The 21,171-nt window shown below is 46.1% G+C and overlaps 2 protein-coding genes across 5 annotated transcripts in view; one reads left to right on the top strand and one right to left on the bottom strand.

Moving 5' to 3' along the window:
• The window catches only part of LOC142786811 (paired box protein Pax-6-like), a 209,882-nt gene extending 193,196 nt beyond the window's left edge, over window positions 1-16,686 (bottom strand). For both annotated transcript variants that reach the window (XM_075884467.1, XM_075884469.1), the window contains exon 1: window positions 16,510-16,686. The gene's annotated coding sequence lies outside the window, so the exon portion shown is untranslated. The remainder of the gene's footprint in view (window positions 1-16,509) is intronic.
• LOC119172814 (glycine receptor subunit alpha-4-like) overlaps window positions 1-21,171 on the top strand; it is a 379,910-nt gene that overhangs the window by 195,235 nt on the left and 163,504 nt on the right. The window lies entirely within an intron of this gene.

Here is a 21,171-nt window from a genome sequence, read left to right as displayed (position 1 = left end):
TCTCTCTCTCTCTCTCTCTCTCTTCGGAAGCTTTTCTTCTCATGCACTCCACTCTCTATACCTCAGTGCGAGCTTTATATTCCGCATAGCGGAGGAAGACACTTACCAACAAACGCGCGCTCCTGCGATCGTGCCCTTCGAACGCACGCACACTCATACGTTCAGGTATGTCAGTGTGCGCACGCACGCACACACGAACACATACACGTGGTGTGTATACCTGACAGCATGCAGTGGCCGTCAACGCAGCAGCGCGTCCTGGGCCGCGCGATATAGTTTAACAAGTTCGGACACAGCGGCAGCGGTGATGAATGCCGGCCGATACGAGGCTGGCTGCCGCGACGCCGGCGCGCATTTATTACGGCGGAACCCGAAGCTGCGCGTGCTTGAAGCCGAAGTGGGGGCACCCCTCTTTTTATCAGCGAATTAAGAGCCGCGCGCCGGTTCAACCACCCGATTCGAGCTGGCTGCCTGCCTGCCTGCCGCCCCTTCGTGTGTGTTCGTTTGTTCGTGCCTGAACTTTGTTTTTTTTTGTCGCTCTTATACGTGGATATTGAGAGAAAGAGCCGAAAGCGGCGTGCTCTTCGAGATTGAAACCGGTTCGCCCGTGCTGCAGCAGTGCACAAGACGACAGCCCATCGATGGCGCGACACGAAACGACGCGCCACTTCATTGCGATGCGCCACATATGCAGTGTGAGCGGCAGCGCGTGCGTGTACACCACAGCGATTTGATTGATTGATATGTGGGGTTTAACGTCCCAAAACCACTATATGATTATGAGAGACGCCGTAGTGGAGGGCTCCGGAAATTTCGACCACCTGGGGTTCTTTAACGTGCACCCAAATCTGAGCACACGGGCCTACAACATTTCCGCCTCCATCGGAAACGCAGCCGCCGCAGCCGGGATTCGAACCCGCGCCCTGCGGGTCAGCAGCCGAGTACCTTAGCCACTAGACCACCGCGGCGGGGCACCACACCGACGTCGCGGTACGAAATTGTGGTGTAGCGTGTACTTGAGACGCTCTTGGGCACAACGGCCAATAACCTGAACACGTGAACTAACTGACTTTCTGTGTGAACCTCTTTAAACTTTTTGACAATGCAGACAACACGTCCGACCGAAAGAACGGTTAGCCGTGAAATATCTGACTGCAACGCGACACGCTTTCAAGTATGCATATATCCTTTTTTTTTTTACTCGAAGGTAACGGGGTCGTCGATAGAGTGGCGCCCTCTGATATACCTGTATGCCACATGCAGGGGTTTTTATGCGTAAATTCGCAGGTTCAATTCTAAGCATTTGCAACCGCATTTCGAGGCGCACGCAGGTCGAAAAGGCGCTGCAGCGTATCGATTTATACGGCTGCACATCATAGAGCACCAGAGGCAATGTTAACCAAAATAATTTCAATAGTGCGTCCCGCATAGTAACCTACCCTGAAGTTTCAAGAAGTTTTAAAACCCACTGTTTCTCTGGAGAATGTGTTATAAAAAAAAAAAACGTAGAGATATGAGCTATAGTAATAAGTGTGCCCAAAAGTGAGACTTCGCACTTCGATCTACTGTCTGGAAGAGCGCATCGTTATCTTCGTAGCAGTTGTATATCATCGCTGTGACGTAAATATTAGAACTAATTGTCTCACCGTGAATATATTGACATGCAAGCAGAGAAGTGCCAAAGGTGTTTGGTACGGGTTTGATTGATTGATATGTGGGGTGTAACATCAGAAAACCACCATATGATTATTATCGCTAGACGCCGTAGTAGAGGGATCCGGTAATTTCGACCACCTGGGGTTAGTTAACGTGCACCCAAATATGAGCACACGGGCCTACAGCATTTTCGCCTCAATCGAAAATGCAGCCGCCGCAGCCGAGATTCGATCCCGCGACCTGCGGGTTTGGTACGGGTGGTATGCGTTTTTGTATAAAGAATGTATTCTTTTACTGTCGTGAACCTGCGATGTCTAGACAGTCACGTCTCTCAGAAAGCCAGCAAAAAGAGAATTCGTCATTTAGGTTTATTTATCTGCCCATTGGAATCTTCTGCACAACTAACGACAACAAAAAATGAGAGCGCATTAGGAGTGTCAACCAAATTGATAATTTGCTTTAACCAGTTTGAATTTGGGAGATACAGATGAGATAGAGAGTACTGAAAAAGGAACGAGTTTGCCACAAAAGAAACGAAGGAATTATCGAAGTGGTGTGTCATTACACTACTTCAAATCCAAATATTCGCATTAACGTTGACATCGCTTTTATGACATTGTAACATGAACTTCGTCATTTTATACTTCAGTTCTGCCAGAATTTCGATTCTGACCGTGCATCTATGGGTTGAATAGTATCACACGTGCTATTACGTTTAACACGTTTGAGAAATACTAACAATCGTACTAATATTACTTAAGATTATTATAATTTAAAGCAAAGTAAGATAATACTTTACGACCAATAAACAGCATGCTTAGAGTTCTCCTCTGACGTCGTGTGCCACATGTAATTGACGCTGTGCTAACTGTGTCGCTTTGTTAATTTATACGAGTCCTTTAGGTAGACCTTCGTGTACGATATAGCTGTTCCGCACAGTGTTATTGGTCACCTGAAATGTAGATCACTCGGTGATTCGCACGTAGGTTTGCCAAACATGCGCGCAGCCCAAGTTTCGATGTGTGAGAATATTTATTTAGTCCGCACATGCGTTTCATGCAAACACGAGATCAACAGACGATGATCACGTGCACTGCGTTGCTCCTATTGAACTGTTCTTGCTTCTCTGTTGTGCTGAAAATCCTTCGTACTTATGCACATAAGATACCTGGACTTGTATTCATTCGTTCGTCACCTGTCCGCTGCAGTGCGATGCAGAAAGAGAAAGAAAATTCTATTGTTCAAAAAACCAAATAATGCCGGTTTTAATTGATGTTCGAAGTAGAGACTCAGTAATAAAAAGATCACTGCATTTCAAGCTGCTTGAAGATAATTATGGGGTGAAGCTTTCGGAGGTGATTATTGTGATTAAAGTTGAGATATTACTGAGACTGATTGTGGTTGTGATACTTATGTATTTTTTTATTCACAGAGATAGTGCTGAGACCGATTGTGATATATCGGTGATTCTTCTTTATAGCTGATATGAGGTTCCGTGTTCCGGGTTACGTTTTGACTTCATAATCACAGCTTCATTAGCTATCGTTTCTGGTGTAGAATTATCTTGTCGGTATTGCTGCCTTGCATCCGCTTCAGGTTGTCTCAACTGCGCGTGAGCTTGGCGTTTTTCCCGCTTAGCCTTTGCTTCCTTAGCCCTAGCCTGTGGTGTAGAACTTTGTTGTCACCATTGCCGCTTTGCATCCGCTTCCTTCTCTTTTGTCTGCGTGGTAGCTTCCCCCGTCGACGGCGAGGCTGATACTCAGCACGTCGCGCTTTCCTGCGTTCGTCTTCGTCCATATGAGAGAAGAGAATGTGTGGTATGAAGCGTGGTTATATATATATATATATATATATATATATATATATATATATATATATATATATATATATATATATATATATATCGTTGCAGCGCCATCACATCTACAATTAACCACAGCGCCCTCTGTTGCTTATAGGTTGAAGGTTACATGGTGTTACGGACAGACGGAAGACGGCGGACATCGTGAGGTCTTAAGGAGCTTCGCCCCTAAAAATGCCGACCTGTATGTGTTTCTGATTTTGCGATACGTACCTTAGTAATGACAATCATCGGCGGTTAGCGCCGCGAATGGCCGCCGTGGTACCTGTCACCTTCAGCACTATCTTTCCCTCCTCCTCGCGCTCTCATCGCCGTCACCGTCTTTCGTTCTCTTCTGCTCTCCACTTCGTGCACTCTCTTTCGTCCTCGTTCACTCTGCCGCTTACGACTACGCCTACGCCGCTCGAATCCGGAACGGGCGCTCAAAGGCCCGACCCCACGCACCCGTTGCAGCGCTTCAGCACGAGGCCTCTTGCCGCGGCGCCGTGCCCTCTTTCTAGGGAGAAAGAGGGTGCGTGGCTGCAAGAAATGCGCGCCCTCTCTCTCCATGTGAGAGAGCTCGCGGCGCAGCGTCATAAAGACACGCGCTTCAACGGGTACGTGGGGCCAGGCCTTAAGCGCTGCGCGCTTAAAAGCTTAAGAGCTCACGGATTGACTCACGGACGGATGGTTGGACGTATGGAAGCACGGATGGAGGGCCGGAAGCACGAACAGACAGACAGACACAGAGACGGATGGACAGAAGCACGGACGGGTGGACGGACAGACGGATGAATGGACGAATTGGACGAACGGACAAACGGACGAATTTAAGCACGGACAGACGAATGGAAGCACTGACGGATAGACGCATATGAACGGACGGGCAGGCGGACGGGCGTAAGCATGCACGGACAGAGTGACGGACGCACAGACGGACGGACGGAAGCACGGATGATTCACCCCACCCATCATCATTCCCTCCGTGGATGTGCTGTGAGAACCACTAACGCCATCTAAGTATATTATTCCCAAGATGAATGAATTAGTGGATTGATATGGCTGTACCCTTTAGATCGGGCGGTGGCTAACGCCACCTAGCCGTAATACTTAGTGAACAAAAACTAGATTTGTCTTTTTTTATTTCCTTTAAATGGGGAAGTTAAGGACTGGCACTTTGCAGTGAAGGATTTAATTTTCACTCGTGCCTTGATTGTAGTTATTAATCAGGTAATCTACTTCTAGTTATTTCTACCCGCTTAAAATCTATTTTGCCCTCCCTGTCCCTAAACCCAAAAGCTTTGAAAAATTCTGCGCCATCATCCTGAACTATGGGTCATATACACACTACGCCATCTCTTGACCAAGTCATGAACTCGAGGGGAATACATACATACGGAGGATGGAACGACCCATGGCCGCGGCGAGTGCGAGGCAAGCGAGAAAGAGAGTGACATCAGCGCACACTGCTAGGGGAGCATGACGTCAACGCGCAGTAGCGGCGTGACCACTTGGCACCGTGCCAATACCTGCGGCGCACGGCGCGTTGGTACGGCGGGACAGCGTTCCACAGGCTATAGTCAGAGAGCTGCTTCGCATCTAATAAATTTAAATTCAGCAAACAATGAAGTTACGGGCATGTTAAACTTATACGACGACATCTCAAACGCATAAGGAAGATGTGTGTTCACCGTGCTTTATATGGAGTGGTCAAGATGTTTGCAAATCAATCTAATGTGATCGGAAAGAAAATAAGTAGAAGGAACTGCGCTGGTAAGAGCGACTGAGGGCTCAACATAACACGGCTAGCCATATTAAAGTACATGAACCACAATGTGGAACATATATAGTTGAACGTAACATGTGTGGGGTTGTCGGTCTTGATCAGGGCCCAAGCCTTTGTGGCCCTGAAGCAGGTACGCACTAGATTCAACATTCTTGAGGCATTGGGCTCGCTGTACTGTTTTCAAAGGCGATAATCTTTCCCCGGATACTTCAACACAGAAATGTTCGCCTATCACTCAATTGAGCCACTCGGCGAAATTTTAAGCAGTTTCTCAAGACCCATCCAACTTGATCTGGTTTGTGAACATTGTCGAACAGAAAGCAAATATTACACATATCTGACAACAAACATCAATGCGTGAGTATCAGGTGGTGTGTTGCTTTAGTATACAGAAACGCAATTTCGAAGACCATAATTTTTGTTACGTTGCGCTGAGAATTGGACGCTATGCAGGAAAAGGTGGGCGTTTTATACGCTTCGCCGAAAATTCGACGCAATACACCAAAAAGCGCTCTGCCGACAATATGGTGCTCCCACTTGCCAAAGCATGCTCTGGTTTCTGCACAAGTTCCTGTTTGCCGACATTACTGCCAGACGGCGTCCGTATCTGACGCAGTGCCTCCAGACTATCGTATTGAATACATTTGCAGAGAAGCATGCAGATACGTGGCAAATATTCTAAATCCAGGATGTGTGCAAAGGCTGCCGGCGGTTGCTCTATAAAGAACACCATCTCCGTCTCTTGATTCACACAAATTATTCTGCACTCGACATTCGATGTTTTTTTATTAACTCGCACCATGTCTTTGCAAACTTCGGTAACTTTGAGCGCATCTATCTATCTATCTATCTATCTATCTATCTATCTATCTATCTATCTATCTATCTATCTATCTATCTATCTATCTATCTATCTATCTATCTATCTATCTATCTATCTATCTATCTATCTATCTATCTATCTATCTATCTATCTATCTATCTATCTATCTATCTATCTATCTATCTATCTATCTAGCCCCTTACGTTTGGGCGCTCTCGTGGTCATCCCTTTAACTTGGCGGGAACCGAAATAGCATGGGAGGGTAAGATGGTTTGACGAATATGGCGCACTGGTCAAGACATGAATAATGTCACAATTTCGTCGCGTACGTCGTTAAACACTTCTCGGCATACAGTTGCATATACCGATGGGCGGGTATGTGCCGCTGGTATGCGGGTATGTGCCACAGGTGATTGACACTTGGTATCTACCCAGGAACGACGAGAACACACATGGACAATTTTAACGCGCGAGCGTTAAGGAATACCCGTCATCGGTAGCGTCGACCCGACGAATGCAAATTAAATAATAAATGTCAGGGTCCCAGTTGGAATCGAACCCAAGCATTCTGCCTGGCATCGAAGCATTTTACCACTGAGCTACGCCAGGTCTCAGAAGTCATTTTCAAATGGATGCTAATCTTCGTGAAACGTCAATAAAGGTTGCTGTGCTGCCTACCCAATTTTATAAACATTACATATGTACCCCTTTGATACAGCTACGACGTTGAGTTAACGCCAATTTCGGTTAGTTGCCATGCGCTAAAGTTGATTTATGTAGCATGCAGTGTTCAGGACCAACATCTTCGCGAGCATCAGCGCTTCACATCAGCTTCTGGTGTTGCTAATACGCATGTTCCAGTTGGCGTCGTTGCGCAAATGCAAACAACTGGTTATGTGAACATCTGCAACTCTTCAACATATGTCTGTGCATGCAACATTTGTACATATATTTAGTGTCACTTCAAGACGTGTCACTCAATAAAAAAATGGCAACACGGTCACCTTCCCTCCGCATGTATCGCGTAACGTTGATTCCCAGGTACGTGGGATCTGCCGATTTTTTAAAATCAAAATCAAGTAATGTGTACAGTGTGTGTATATGTTTGAATGCTAGGCAAGTGTTAACTTAAGGGCTATGTTTCATAGTTAGGCACAATAATATTTAGAACTAACAGACAATTCTCTGTTAGTTGTAATGAAATGCAAGGCCGCTGTTTACGCTCCCGTTGCATGTATGGGATTTAGTTACGTGAATCTGACCCCCGGTCGGCTTAGGCTGCATTTTTCATTTCTCGGTATATGTATTCCGTTACTACAAATATTGACCAATTGTTCTATATGTGTTTCACATAGGTGGCGTGGCCGTTGCTACTCCCCCTTGTCACTTTAATATCAACTATCGAATGCACCTTGTTGTTGTCGAACCCAATCTACCACCTTCTAATCTATTAATGCCACACGTAATATTTTCCATTGCACCACATGCCAAACCTTACCTTTAAGCTATTTATATACTGTTGCGTTTCTTTGTTATACTTAAAATTTTAGCCCTAAGTTAGAGCAAGCTATGTGAACTGATTGTGCTCTTTTAGCTTTAGAAGCAGCAGTACATATTGTCTGTCGCAATTTCTATAAAAATTACTTCAAGGCATTTATAAATGCTTTGAAGTATGCGCTGCAACCCGTCCTTGTTGTTCGGTGAACTTCGTTCTCATAGAGAGAGAGAGAGAGAGAAAGAGAGAGAGAGAAAGGAAAGGCCGGGAGGTTAACCAGATATAAAACGCACGCACACTCATAAGAAAACGAAAACACACACAGGAAGGGCGTCCTAGCTACAACCGTTCAGTAAGGCCGGTCGATCGCAAAAAGTGTAGTAGCGCTTTCAGGGCCCTCTTCTGTGAAGTCGCATCCTGTCGATACTGCAGAATTCCCTGCTCCGACAGAGGTTGATCATCCAGTTTGTTGAGTTCCTTGCGAAGTCCCTAAGTTTTCATAAGATCCCCTGTCAGTAATTAACCCAAACCAATAACGTCGCACACTGCGGATTCCAAAGGCACGGTGGCTAATTGTGAACTGTCGTTAACTATTTTGAGACAAGTTGTGTGCTATAGACAATTGCTATTTGTACTTTGAGTGTTTACCTGTCAGGCAGGCACAGACGACTTGCAATATACGACCTCGACACAAATATATGGTATGTCAGCTGCACGCGCGAAGGCGCATAAAAAGCAGGCACTCTAAAGCAGGCACGCGTGCCTCGAAAAGATGCAGAGAAAAAAAAAAGGAAATAAAGCATGTACCTTCATAATATCATCGCATTCGGAGTGCCACCTCACGCGTCACTTATTTTTGTCTCCCGTTCATATGTCTATATAAAACTGGCATTTTTCTGTCGCGCATATATCACGAAATACACGAAAGCTCTCGAGAAATGAGGCGTGTATGGTGATGCATCGGTTCTTCTTTCTCGAGCCATTGTCCCCGCAACGGCCTTTCTGCAGCTCTAGCGCGCAATCACATGCAAGTGCTCGTAGCGGCCATCAATAACGCAAGCTCCGCCGATTGCATTGTCTCGGGCCCCGGGCGCACGCCCCTAGTTCTGAACACCGATGTGTATGCGACTTTACGGAAGCGAGTCATATCGCATGAACCCTTATTTCACTGGCCATGTGGTGCATGTGCATGAAACTGAAAGGCAGTTCCCCGCCTTTCAGTTTCATGCACATACAAGCGGGAGGGGGGGGGGGGGGGTATAAAACAAAACGAAACAAAAACTATAGCAAAATGAGGAGCGTACATCAAGACGCGTACAGACAGAGTGGGCCATCAACGCTGTTGCTATGCGCGTTCTTTTTGCTGAAAAGGAACCATCAACTTCACGTTCGCATGCATGATGCCGCGTGTCGCGTCCGAATATGACGTCACTCCCGCATAAGTTCGGACGTGTGTTGCGCGTCGAATAAAGCATTCGCATAAAAGACGCAGACAACGTGTTATATATACAGCGGACTTTTTTTGTCTGAATAAATAGACATTTCTGTCACAATTATGTATCTAATCAATGTTATAATCATCGTCGGCCTATCTTATACGTCGGCTGCACGACACAGGTCTCTCTCGATGATCTCTGATTTTCCCTAACCAGCGTGAGCTGCATGATTTCATTTTTTATGCTAATAGTAAGGGCTCCATGTATCTACTAATATCCTTTGACTCGATCTTCACCGATTTTCGTTATCTTCCCGTGCACGCGCCACGCCATCGTCAAAGCGCACTAAAATCCCTTCAGCTTCGGTTAACGCTATGTCAGCTGAACGTCGAGGAAAAGGTTGCGTAAGATATATGAAGGAGCGCAATGTTTCCTATAACGTAACTATATATATGGTGTTTTGAAAAAGAAGCAGTATATAGTAGCACGCAAACAAAAAAATAGCGATATTAACAATATGCGGGGTTTTACGTTCAAAAACCATGGTGTGATTCAGAGACACCGTGTAGGGGTGCCCGCTTCGAAAACTTCGACCATGTCGTGTTTTTTACCGTGCACCGACATCGACATCATGCGCCGACTTCGTATACACTGGCTTCTGGCATTTCGCCTTCATCGAAATGTGTCCTCAGCGGACGGCATCGAACCTGCGACCTTCGGCGGTCAGCAGCCGAGCACCACCAGGGCTATGCCGCGGTGGACGCAAACAGAGTATTTCACGAATTTGTGCGTATTTCATATATGACGAGGAATTGTCAAAATGCGGACAAAACCCCGAAAACTGCTTTGGCTTAGCTCGGTGTAGCTCAAGTGAGGATGCTTGGATGTGTTGTCACGGGATATGGAAAGAAAACAGCGCGAAACGACTGAACACTTTAAAAAGGGAGACAGAAACCACTATACAGTTGTTGTATAAGTCAGCGCATGCGCTGACTTATACAACAAAGGTTCGTTCGTTAACAGCGCGCAATATATACTTGCGGGGTCCAAAAAGGAAGCATAAAATGAACATAGAAATAGCAAATAGGCATTATATAAACAACCATCAAGCGTCATCACGACAAACCGTTCACATTGCGCGTATACAAACACCTGAAAGATAGCCAATTTCATTGCCCGACAAGGCAACATAAATTAGCGCTGTTGTGTGTTCTTTTTTCTGGGTCCGTCTTTTGGCGCTGTTTATATCCGCTTATACATGTTATTAGCAAAGGCCGTCCGCTAATCACTTATGAATGAAGACAGCTTAGGCAATTAGGATCTTGTTTCACCCCACAAAATCCTTTGAGATCTACTTACAAGCCGAACATTTTTAAGCATTGTCGCTTGAAAATATGCCGGCAGCGGAAAAATTATTACAGTCGCACACAGTGTAAACAAGCGCACACCTTAAACTCGAATAATCAAAGAAAGAGACACGAGCAGAAGGGCCCTTCTTTTTTCGGTATCGTGACGTGAGGGAATGAAAAACCTGTTTCAAACTAATTATTCTTCTCATGCGTACATTTAGAATTTAGTGCCTGATCTTCTCTTGCGTTCACTTACGTCCTATCACGTGATTAACTTAAAATGAAAACAAAATGCCTTGATATTGGTTTAAATTTTTTTCTCTATACTCTCTCCGACCTCCTTCTCCTTGTTTGATTCGTTGTGTCGGTGGGAATATATACCACGCAGCTATTGCTGGTTAGGAATTGAAAAAAAAAAAAAAAGCTTAAGAGGTGAACAAACGGCGTAAACTGACCTGTCACGCCGCAGTCGCTTTGTAGCCTGTCATTTATATAATGCGGTATACGGCCATGGAATTCTATTTAAAGTGCATGTTGTAGTTGCATTAAAGCTGTTAACCATTTCTCCTAAATGAAACGATAGTACAGACGTTATACAGCAGTTCTTTTTTTTTCCAGATTCATATAAGCATACAAGCTACATTTTGCTTTGATATTAGGGCATGTAGCACACCTGAAGCGCATGCACGGGAAGTCCGTCAATTTGCATCCTTCGATAAAAAAAAAGCAGCGTTGACGATGCAAGTACAACGCGTATAGGGTGCGTATATACATTCCTAGTTAGTCAGTTTTAAGGTGCACTAAAGCGAGACAATGACTTGATTTAGATAGACGAACTGCACTTTCAGAACTTCAATGCTATGCGTTTCGCTACTGTAAGTTCCTTATTAACGGAGAAAATCTTTGTCCAAGTTTCCTGTTTTGAATTTCATGCCGAAATCTCCGCGCGTAACATTGAAAGTTTTGAAAAAAAATGATTTTTTTTTCTCGTGTGTTCGAGAGAATGCCTCGATGAAGCTTACTGACGCTCCGTATGCTTGGTCTCTGACACCCACAGAAAACAATGAGCGTCATGTTTATCAATTAGGAGCTACTTGGGACCCAGTGGATGGCTCAAAATCTATGACGTCACGATGTTTGAGGCGCCAATCTCAAGCTGATGTCTGCACCCTTATTTTCTTATCGCGTGTCGTCTCGCGATGAGAGTGGTGTTTTTGGGATAGTGAAGTTGTAAGTTACGAACATGCGAAAACATCGTTTTGCTCTTTATAGTGCCTCCTTTAAAACAGGCTTCCTGGCACGATACAGCAGAATTCGCGAATTAACTGCGAAAAATAGTACATAACCGTGCACAGCACTCCTCCTGAGTGGAGGTCGAGCGTTTTCGGGTGTTTGCATTTTTATTACTATTATTGGACTGTCGAGACCAAGGGAAAGTGGGGGCGAAGTCTTTTTGTCATGCGTTTGGACAATGAATTCCAGATTACCTGCTCAACAATATTTCGGGGATCATTCCATACAAAGAAGATATTTACCATGGTCTTCCATGTACGACAACTTTCATGCTGCAATGATGATTAGGATTATGGTGATGACGACGACTATCTTTTCCCGTCCTCACGTGTAGTGTATACAGGAGGGTGAACATGCTATATATAGTAAGATACCTGCAGTTTCTGCATTTTCTTTCTCTGAGACCAATAAGCGGCTCAAGCTTAGTCAAACCCCGTTTCTTTGATTTAATTAATGGCCCAGGATTTCTCTGTTTCATGTTATACTGATCGTAGATTATAAATTAAATTTTATTTAGAATTTTTGAATTTGTTCGCGCTAGACGTACACGATGCTAAGAGGCACAGCCTATATATAGTGAAAGGGTTCGAAAATTTCGACCTGATAGTTCGTTTAACGTGGTACTGAATATAGATACACTGGCCTGAAAAATTTACACTCTTACTCAAGTCCCGTTTAACGTGCTAGATATAGCCTGCAGGAAACCGAAGGTTTTTCGCTTGGTTTTTGGATATAGTCCACATTTAACAATGACATGATTAACAGCTAACGCAGACCACTCTCAAGCAATAATTTCTCTTCTTTTGTGTCTTTGTTTTGTTCTTTCAGGCCAACAATCTATATTGGTTGCTTTTGAACAACTCTTAACACAGCTCTAATGCAGCACGAACACCCGAATAGCAAAGGACAACAACTCATTCGTTTATTTTTTACTTCAATAAAAGAAAAAAACAAGGGGCACACCTGCAGTGGCAGCACATCTCTGTGTTCATATTCATGAGCCGCCCCGCCGCGGTGGTCTAGTGGACAAGGTACTCGGCTGCTGACCCGCAGGTCGCGGGTTCGAATCCCTGCTGTGGCGGCTGTATTTCCGATGGAGACGGAAATGTCGTAGGCCCGTGTGCTCAGATTTGGGTGCACGTTAAAGAACCCCAGGTGGTCGAAATTTCCGGAGCCCTCCACTATATACGGCGTCTCTCATGATCATATACCCTTAATCATATCATATTTCTTTGCGTGCTTACAGCATGCAAAAAATCATCATCATCATCATCATCATCATCATCATAATCATCAGCCTGACTACGTCCACTGCAGGACAAGGGCCTCTCCCATGTTCTGCCAGTTAACCCGGTCCGGTGCTTGCTGCTGCCAATTTATACCCGCAAACTTCTTAATCTCATCTGCCCACCTAACCTTCTGTCTCCCCCTAACCCGCTTGCTTCTCTTGGAATCCAGTTAGTTACCCTTAATGACCAGCGGTTATCCTGTCTACGCGCTACATGCCCGGCCCATGTCCATTTCCTCTTCTTTATTTCAACTATGATATCCTTAACCCCCGTTTGTCCCCTAATCCACTCTGCTCTCTTCTTGTCTCTTAAGGTTACACCTACTATTTTTTCTTTCCATTGCTCGCTGCGTCGTCCTTAATTTCAGCTGAACCCTCTTTGCAAGTCTCCAGGTTTCTGCTCCGTAGCTAAGTACCGGCAAGATACGGCAGATGCAAAAAATGCTTTCGTTTAAATGCCACGTGGCATGCCGCATGCAATCTCCCTGGCTCGGAAGAGACGACGATTCTCGACGTATACCGGTCTAGTCAGACATTACAGAAGGCGTTGAATGCATTTTTTACACTCGCAACTTGACTTGAAGAAAGGCTTTGAGGAATGTCGTTCACCTTAATTAAGCCAATAATTTTTTTATATGTTGTGGATTATTATCCTATACTTATTTATTTACCTTTATTCCATTGCCGGAACGAAATGCAATCAGGACTGGTCAATGCACTCGCTTATCTCCCTTTCTATAGAAAAGGAGATGATACAAGTACACAGTCTTATTTGAGTAAGTGCTTTGACATTTTTTAATTGCATTGTTCGAGTGCTGTTTATGTGCATGGGACGTTAGAACTTCGGCTCATTACGAATGGTTTAGTGATAAAATCAAGGTAGAATTAGTATAGAATACCATAAACTTACACTGTTTAAAATGTCTTGCTTCGTTCTCGCGATACGAGAAGCCTCTTACCTGAATTAGCCGTCCACGTAACACCGTTAATCTTGTAACGCTTTAGAGAGGTGCATAAGTCCAGTCAGCAAGTATTTTCGGAATAAAAAAAAGCTTTTGTGAACGTGTATAAAATGTGGTTATAGGGTGACGTATAGCGGATGTGGCTTGACCAGGCATGGGCGTGGGCTGGATTTTGCCTTGTAAGGTTCAAGCCCACGTCACATCGCTGGGGGGGAGGGGGGGGTGAGCCAAGTGCGTGCTTACCCCTCATGTGGCGTCGCCCAGGCTATAATGCCGACGCCTCGATGTCGCCTTGCACCGTTCTTTTTATTATTCGTAGAGTAAAGCCCTATCGGGTGTATAACGCTCCCTTTAAACACACACACACACACACACACACACACACACACACACACACACACACACACACACACACACACACACACACACACACACACACACACACACACACACACACACACACACACACACACACACACACACACACACACGCACGCACGCACGCACGCACGCACGCACGCACGCACACACACACGCACATTACCGCGTATCTGCGATTTATTAACGTTCGATCACTGCTTAATATGGGTTATGTAAAGAAAATATCGCGTAACACGTAGCGTATAATAGATCGAGCTGCTTAAAACTAAGAGCCAGTCTTCAGATAAGGGAACACATTACACGTACAAGAGACGCCCAGTGTCGGCTTTGTTTATAACTATACTTTTTAAGTTTCCCAAGCATGACACAATAAAGGCTGTGGCCTGTTCTGGTTCTGTTGATTCGTAGTCCTCGCTTATAGTTGCAGACATATAATTCATTTGGAATTAACTACACTGCCAGAAAAATAAACGGAAAGTGTGTATAGGTATTCGCACTCTTCGCAAATGAATTTATTTATTTATTTTTGCGTCTGGTAGCGCAAGTGGGACAGACGTGCTACGGCTTTAGTAACAGCCATGTGAAAGGCGACCTGCAAGCGGTCATTCTCGTTTGGTCACTTAATTCCTCATCCCATATGCAGCAGTGAAGACCTGCCGGCAATATAGAGGGCGCCAAGAAGCGCTTAACTTTTGCAGACGCGCCCGAAAAACAAACCCGTTCTGGCCTCGCGGGCGTTCTCCCAAGTCAAGTCGAGGGAGATATTTCCTCCGTGTGCCCCTCCTCACCCTCGTGCCCAGAACAAAGGCACAGGCGGGGTTTCAATTAAAGCGCGGCTCCGCCCACTGATCGAGCTCACTCCCGATTGGCCGAGACGCTCTTCGGAGGCACCGTTAAGATGGCCCGCGAGAGCGCGCGTGGGAGTGCGTCTCAGTGCGTCTTCAACTTGGATAAGGCGGTCAATCGAGGCGAGGGTTTTTTGAGGGGGAGGGGGACTGGTTCCAAGTTGGCCTTCGTTGCTTCTGGGCACCTTAGTCAGCCAATGCGATATGTTGATACGAACTGTCGGTTGCTTTCATTTTACGTTATTAATATTTTTTTGGCCACACTACGGACGGATTGAAAGAGAGGAAGCGCCATTTGTTAAATTTTGACGTGCGTGACAAGAAAAACGCGTTTTCATGACAATCAGCTGTTTCTTTTTAGGTAAGAGCACCAATATGAAAAACATAACATATTTTTACCTACCTTTGTTTCAGCCGCGTGCATTAAGATGTGCTATGTGTGCTAAAGAATCACCTCTTCTTCGGCAGTGTGCTGCTGTCATGTTTCGAACATTGCAAGCTGAGCCTTAACACCTTTAAAACATGGTATAGGTCTTCATCACCGATGTTATAATGCGCACGTGCGATAATGCACAACTACCATCGCAACAGTCATGTACTGCTGTGCGTATACTTTTTGGCGACATCACCGAAGATGACCCTTCGTCATAGCAGAAAGCCCCCACACTGTTGTAAATGAACATTTCTGTTAGTACTATGAGTATCGGCGCGAATACTCGAATAACAAAGCAAGAAAAAAAAATAAAGAGAAGGAATTCGCTGCCACATTATAATAGGAGGGATTAGCAGATATGAAACAATACCAGTTGGTCGGTGCCACCTATAACCCAAATTAACACCCCATAGAAACGAAGACGAATCTGGTGTGGCATTCGTGCATTTGTCTTGAATTAACCTGTCTGTACTGTAAATTCTTGTTCCCTGTGCAGGCGAAATTGAGTCATCACACATAAGCATGATGTGTGTACATGAAAAAATATGGGCTCGTATTGCCAATTAATCAGGAACATTAAACGATGGGGTGTGACACGTGCATAAGAAGGGTTTATGTATCGTCCTCGTGAATGACCAGTCAACTTGTTAATTTCGATCATGCGTCATTTCATGAAATTGTCACTCACGAACGTAAATCACTGCTAAATTGCAATGCCAATACTGAAACTCTTGTATGTCCCTGGGAGGCACCATGACTGTCTTAAAAAGTGAAATCAATTACTGCTGTCACAGAAAGCAAACGCCTCGCTTTTGCCAGTGACATAAATAGTAATCGCAATCAGCGCACGACAGATGCAGGAAAAACGGGAGGGCGGGGGAGGCAGCTCGTGAGAAAGGGTGAGTGAAAGGCGTTGACTCACCCGCGCTTCGTTCAAGCCGCCGGCGTCGAGTCGGGTGACGCGTCGTGACGCAGATGCCAAAAACCGCCGACGGGCTAGCAGCCGGCGTCGACGTGCCTGCCTTCTTCGCTGGCTGCTGACGCCGAAAAAGCGCGGGCGAGCGCGCGCGCGTCTGGTCAAAAAGGCGAGCACGCTAGCGACTGGCCGCGCCAAAAGGTGCGCAGCGCGGGAGCGCGCCTGATCACGCTTGCGCCAGTCGCGCCCATTGGCCCCCCTTGCGCCAATGTGCGCGCGCGTATCGACGCTAGTCGTGGGCGGGGCTTGACCCGAGGGAGGAGCGTGACCGACCGGGAGCGCACGCGCTCACTCGCGCCGCGCTCTTTTTCTCCTTTGCGCTTTCCCGCGCGCCTTTCGGCCGTGCAAAAGATCTCGCGCTCCGGACTGCGCCGACGCGCGGTGAGCGGACCGACGCGCGTTTTGCGGCGAGCGCGCTCGCTAGCCGGCGTCGATCCGCGCGCCTCCTCCTCTCCCGCGCCATCGCGCGCAACTTCGCACCGTCCTCCTCTCTCGCTCGCCGCTCGCGCGCCATGAGCGCGCGCGAGTTGGAGCGCTCCGGAACGCGCAAGGGTGCGTCCCTTTCCCTTCTCATCTTCCTTCTCATCCTCCGTAAATACGTCTTTCTGCCTCTTCCACGCTGGTGTCCATCTGGGCTCCTCTTATTACACGCATATTTTACTTTTTTTTTTCGCCCAACGAACAGTGGGAAAGTACTGCCACGCGTTCCCTGAGTCTCGTGATGCTGACAGAGTGGCGAGAAATACCTTCTCGGAGCATTTTCCCAGGATATCAATCCTCGGGTCACCCCTGCGGCTGTCAAGGATGTTTGTTTCCGTGCACAGTTCGTTCTGTTTATGCGCTGTTTCTTTCACTTTTTCCCATTACTGGCTGAAGCTACCGTCTAACGGACCTGTCCACTGCCCCGATCGACTATTGGAGAACGATTGATGTCGTCAGCAAAGCGAATGATAGGCGCTTTATTCAACGTTAACTAGAAAAGTATGCCAATAAGCTTGTCACTCAAACTCGACTTCGCTGCTATGTTACGCTTTGTCAATTCTCTTTTATGTAGTTCGTGCCGGGCCAGCCTTACTGCACGACGTTTGGCATTTTACCTGCACGGGAATAGAACACTGCGGATCGTTAGAAAATCTTGCTCCTTCCGTCAGAAAAAAAAGCGAAAGCGAAAGCAGCGCGTCTTGTCCAATCTGATTATTTCAATAACGAAGCGCACTTTTTGGTGTGCTGTTTCAGCAGTTTCCAAACACAGACGTCCGGAATAATCGACATTGTCGTAGTTCTAATCGAAGACATGCATGGTACCATTACTGAGCTTTGATAATTTATATTCTTCTACCTAATTTATGTGCCGAGTTAAAGTTAAATGAGTGTTTTATTTTGATTCGCATTGCGACCTATAAACCAGCTGTATGAAAAGGCTTCCCCATGCGAAACCTTAATTCTTCCGCACCAATGCCTGTCAATACAGTTAGGACATATCTTGTAGAAACTCATGGAAGACAAGCAAGTACAAAACAAATTAGCTATAGCTTACCACATGCTTTGTGTTGCTCCAGGGGTCTTCAAGACGTTGCTGATGCTGAGAAGGTTCTAGGAATTTCCGTTTTTGGGAACAAACACATTGACGAAATCTCAGTTTTATTAGCAGTTTAGTCTTGCTCAGCTATTAGTGACCTCAATTAACTTCATTACGAAGTCAACTTGCAAGTCGATTCCCATGAAATTGTATTCGTTGTGTGTGGACCACTGTTTTTGACAATCGAAAACATGTAAAGTTTGGCACAGATCTGTGTCTCCCAACGGCGATCGAATGCAAGTTTAAGAAAAAAACAAAACAAGAACCGTTCACTGAAGGGTCAAGAAGCTGACGCGTTATCCTCCAGAAACAAAACGCGTGCCGCACTCAAACCTCCTCGCAATCCCGAGATCGTATACACGCGTATACACTATGGCTCGCCTCACTTCACATTGACTAATCCCAGCACGCGTTGTCCACGCCCAAATTCAGGGTCCTCGGATGCCAAGTCGTGTGGAGCCGTAATAAGCTCGTACGAGTCCAAGCAATCTCCAATATAGCCGAGCTGCACGATCCATCCATCGGAGAGACAGCATGGCGCCCTATGCACCGTCGAGCGAGCAATTCGCCAGATCGAATCGTGTCCGCACGGTCTACTCGATGGCGAAGTGGGCGCGTATAGTCTCATCGCGCGCACTTCGCCGATCGCGTCGGATTGCCCGAACGATTGGCCGCGGGTGTGCACCCGGCGATCTCTTCGGGACGGCACCTTGCATATTGTCTCCAGCGCATGTGTCAAGCGTGCCGATCTAGCCACGGGGACGAAGCCAAGGGCACGGCGCGATATAACCGCGCTCGGTTCGATCGTCGCCCGCGTGGAGCGCTCACGCACACACACACTCCCGAGCGCGCGATGGATTCGCGGCGATGGATGAGCTCATCCATCACGCGCAGCTCAGCCTCTCTCTCCTTCTCAAACCGCGCGCTGTTATTACTATCGCGTTCCTTCTCTCACTCGCTTGCTCGCCTGTCTCTCCTCTTGTTCTACTCGCGCGGAGTTCTTGCTCTTTCCTTTTTAATCATCTACGTAGGCTTCCGCGTACATAGCGATGTGAGCCTTTGAGAGACCTTCTCTGCGCGAGCGCGATTGCACCGGGAAACGCCTGTCGAATGCAGATGGATATTTTTCTGACTCTCTTTTCGTTCTGCGCGTCGTCGTCATTGCCTACCGCGTTGTCATTGCAGGAGTTATCATCGAGTGACGCGGCTGATTAAACGGGCGCGCGCGCGTGGCCGCCCCCGCGCGCTCACCGTGGGACGAGCTCGAGGCACGCATGTGTGCCGTGTCGTGGGATGCGTATACGTATATGTATACACACATATACGCCATGGTTGCGGAACCTGTCGTGAGACGGGGCCGCGCTCGAGTAAATTGGCAATCCGAAAATGCTCCTCTGACGACTGCTCCCGATGCGATGTTGTCTCGTATATATCTGGGACTCCTGTAGATATACGTTCCTCGGAGGCTGTGGCAATTACGCGTTCCGTGTATGTGCCCACGTGCAGGCCTGATTGCACAGGCCTCCATATCTTGGGCGACGTGGCTTTGAGAAACGATTGCTCGTTGACGTTGCACGTATATCATCGTATAAAATTTTTGTTTCTTATTTTCCAGGGCTTCACCAGTTTTAAAACACACTCAGTGCGTGTATATATATAGATGGCTTTACTAATCCTTATGACTAACGCAGCCACGTGCCAATGCTTGAGGCCATAGGTGCACGTTGAATAATCCCAGGTGGTCGAAATTTTCAGATCCTTTCATGACGCCGTCTCTCATAATCATATAGTAGTTTTGAGATTTTAAACCCCAAGAATTTTCATTAAGCTTTTTTTATTATTTAAAACGTTTCCAGCATACCCGTTGCCTGCTATCTTCATGTATAGACATAATTACGTGCTCGTACCGCCCGAATGGCTTGTATAGAACACGTCACATTACCTAGAACTCGGCTTATTGTGACATTCATACAGTGCTGTTCTGATGAAACGAAGACACAATGTGTCCTTTATTTGAGTGGGATTTCTTTAGTTCTGGCTGGGACTAATTGTATATACGCTTAAAAAGACACTAAAGGGTAAAACGATTTTTCACGTAATAGTAAAGTATACAATTTCAAAACCTCGAAAACACCACTCTTACCGCGACACGACACTTACTAAGCGAGAAAACGCGCAGAAAGAAAATGGGGGTGACGACGTCATCTTGAGATTCCCGCACGAAACACCATGACGTAACAACTTCACAAGGCGTCTACTGGGTCCTTCGTAGCTTCCAATCGATAAAAATGAAGCACATTGCAATCTGTGGGTGCCATAGACTTAGACGATGTTTCAAAAAACTTCATTGAGTCAAAGCTACTAAAATACCGGGAAAAAAATTAAGTTTATGCTATGTCATGCGCTCAGATTTTCGCGCGAAACTTGTTTATGAAACTAAAACCTTGATTTCCTGCGTTAATAATGAACTTATGATGGTGAAACATATGGCTTTTGAGTTCTCAGAGTGCAATTTTCGAATATAAATCAAGTTGCTTATTAGTGTCCCTTTAAATATACAGCGTGAATATATTGTTTCTCCCCTGCTTTTCGCTTCCACGAAAATGTACTGAGTGAAGTGCATGGGTTGCCGAAAAAAATTGATGCACAGTCAGACTCGCTCAATAAATATATTTGGCTTTATAGGCTATACATGACTCAAACTCAACAAAGGTTTCCTCAACCGCACTCACTCCGAATCAGATTCGCTGTAATATTTCTGGACTGCACTCACTATGACTAAAACTCGCCATCATCTTACTCAGCCGGACTCACTCAGACTCAGACTCACAGCTTCACTTTTGTCTGATTGAGCCGTAGTGAGTGGACCGACGAGGGAGTTCACCGACCTATGGTAAAGTGCATGGGATACGTGGATACAACTACATGGACTCCGCCGAAAAGAGGCCACTTTGCTTTGTCAGTTGTATGGTAAAGTGCATGGGATACGTGGATACAACTACATGGACTCCGCCGAAAAGAGGCCACTT

Source organism: Rhipicephalus microplus, unplaced genomic scaffold, assembly GCF_043290135.1.
Source record: "Rhipicephalus microplus isolate Deutch F79 unplaced genomic scaffold, USDA_Rmic scaffold_32, whole genome shotgun sequence".
NCBI classification, from domain to species: Eukaryota; Metazoa; Arthropoda; class Arachnida; order Ixodida; family Ixodidae; genus Rhipicephalus; species Rhipicephalus microplus.
This window is presented reverse-complemented; position numbering and strand designations above follow the sequence as displayed.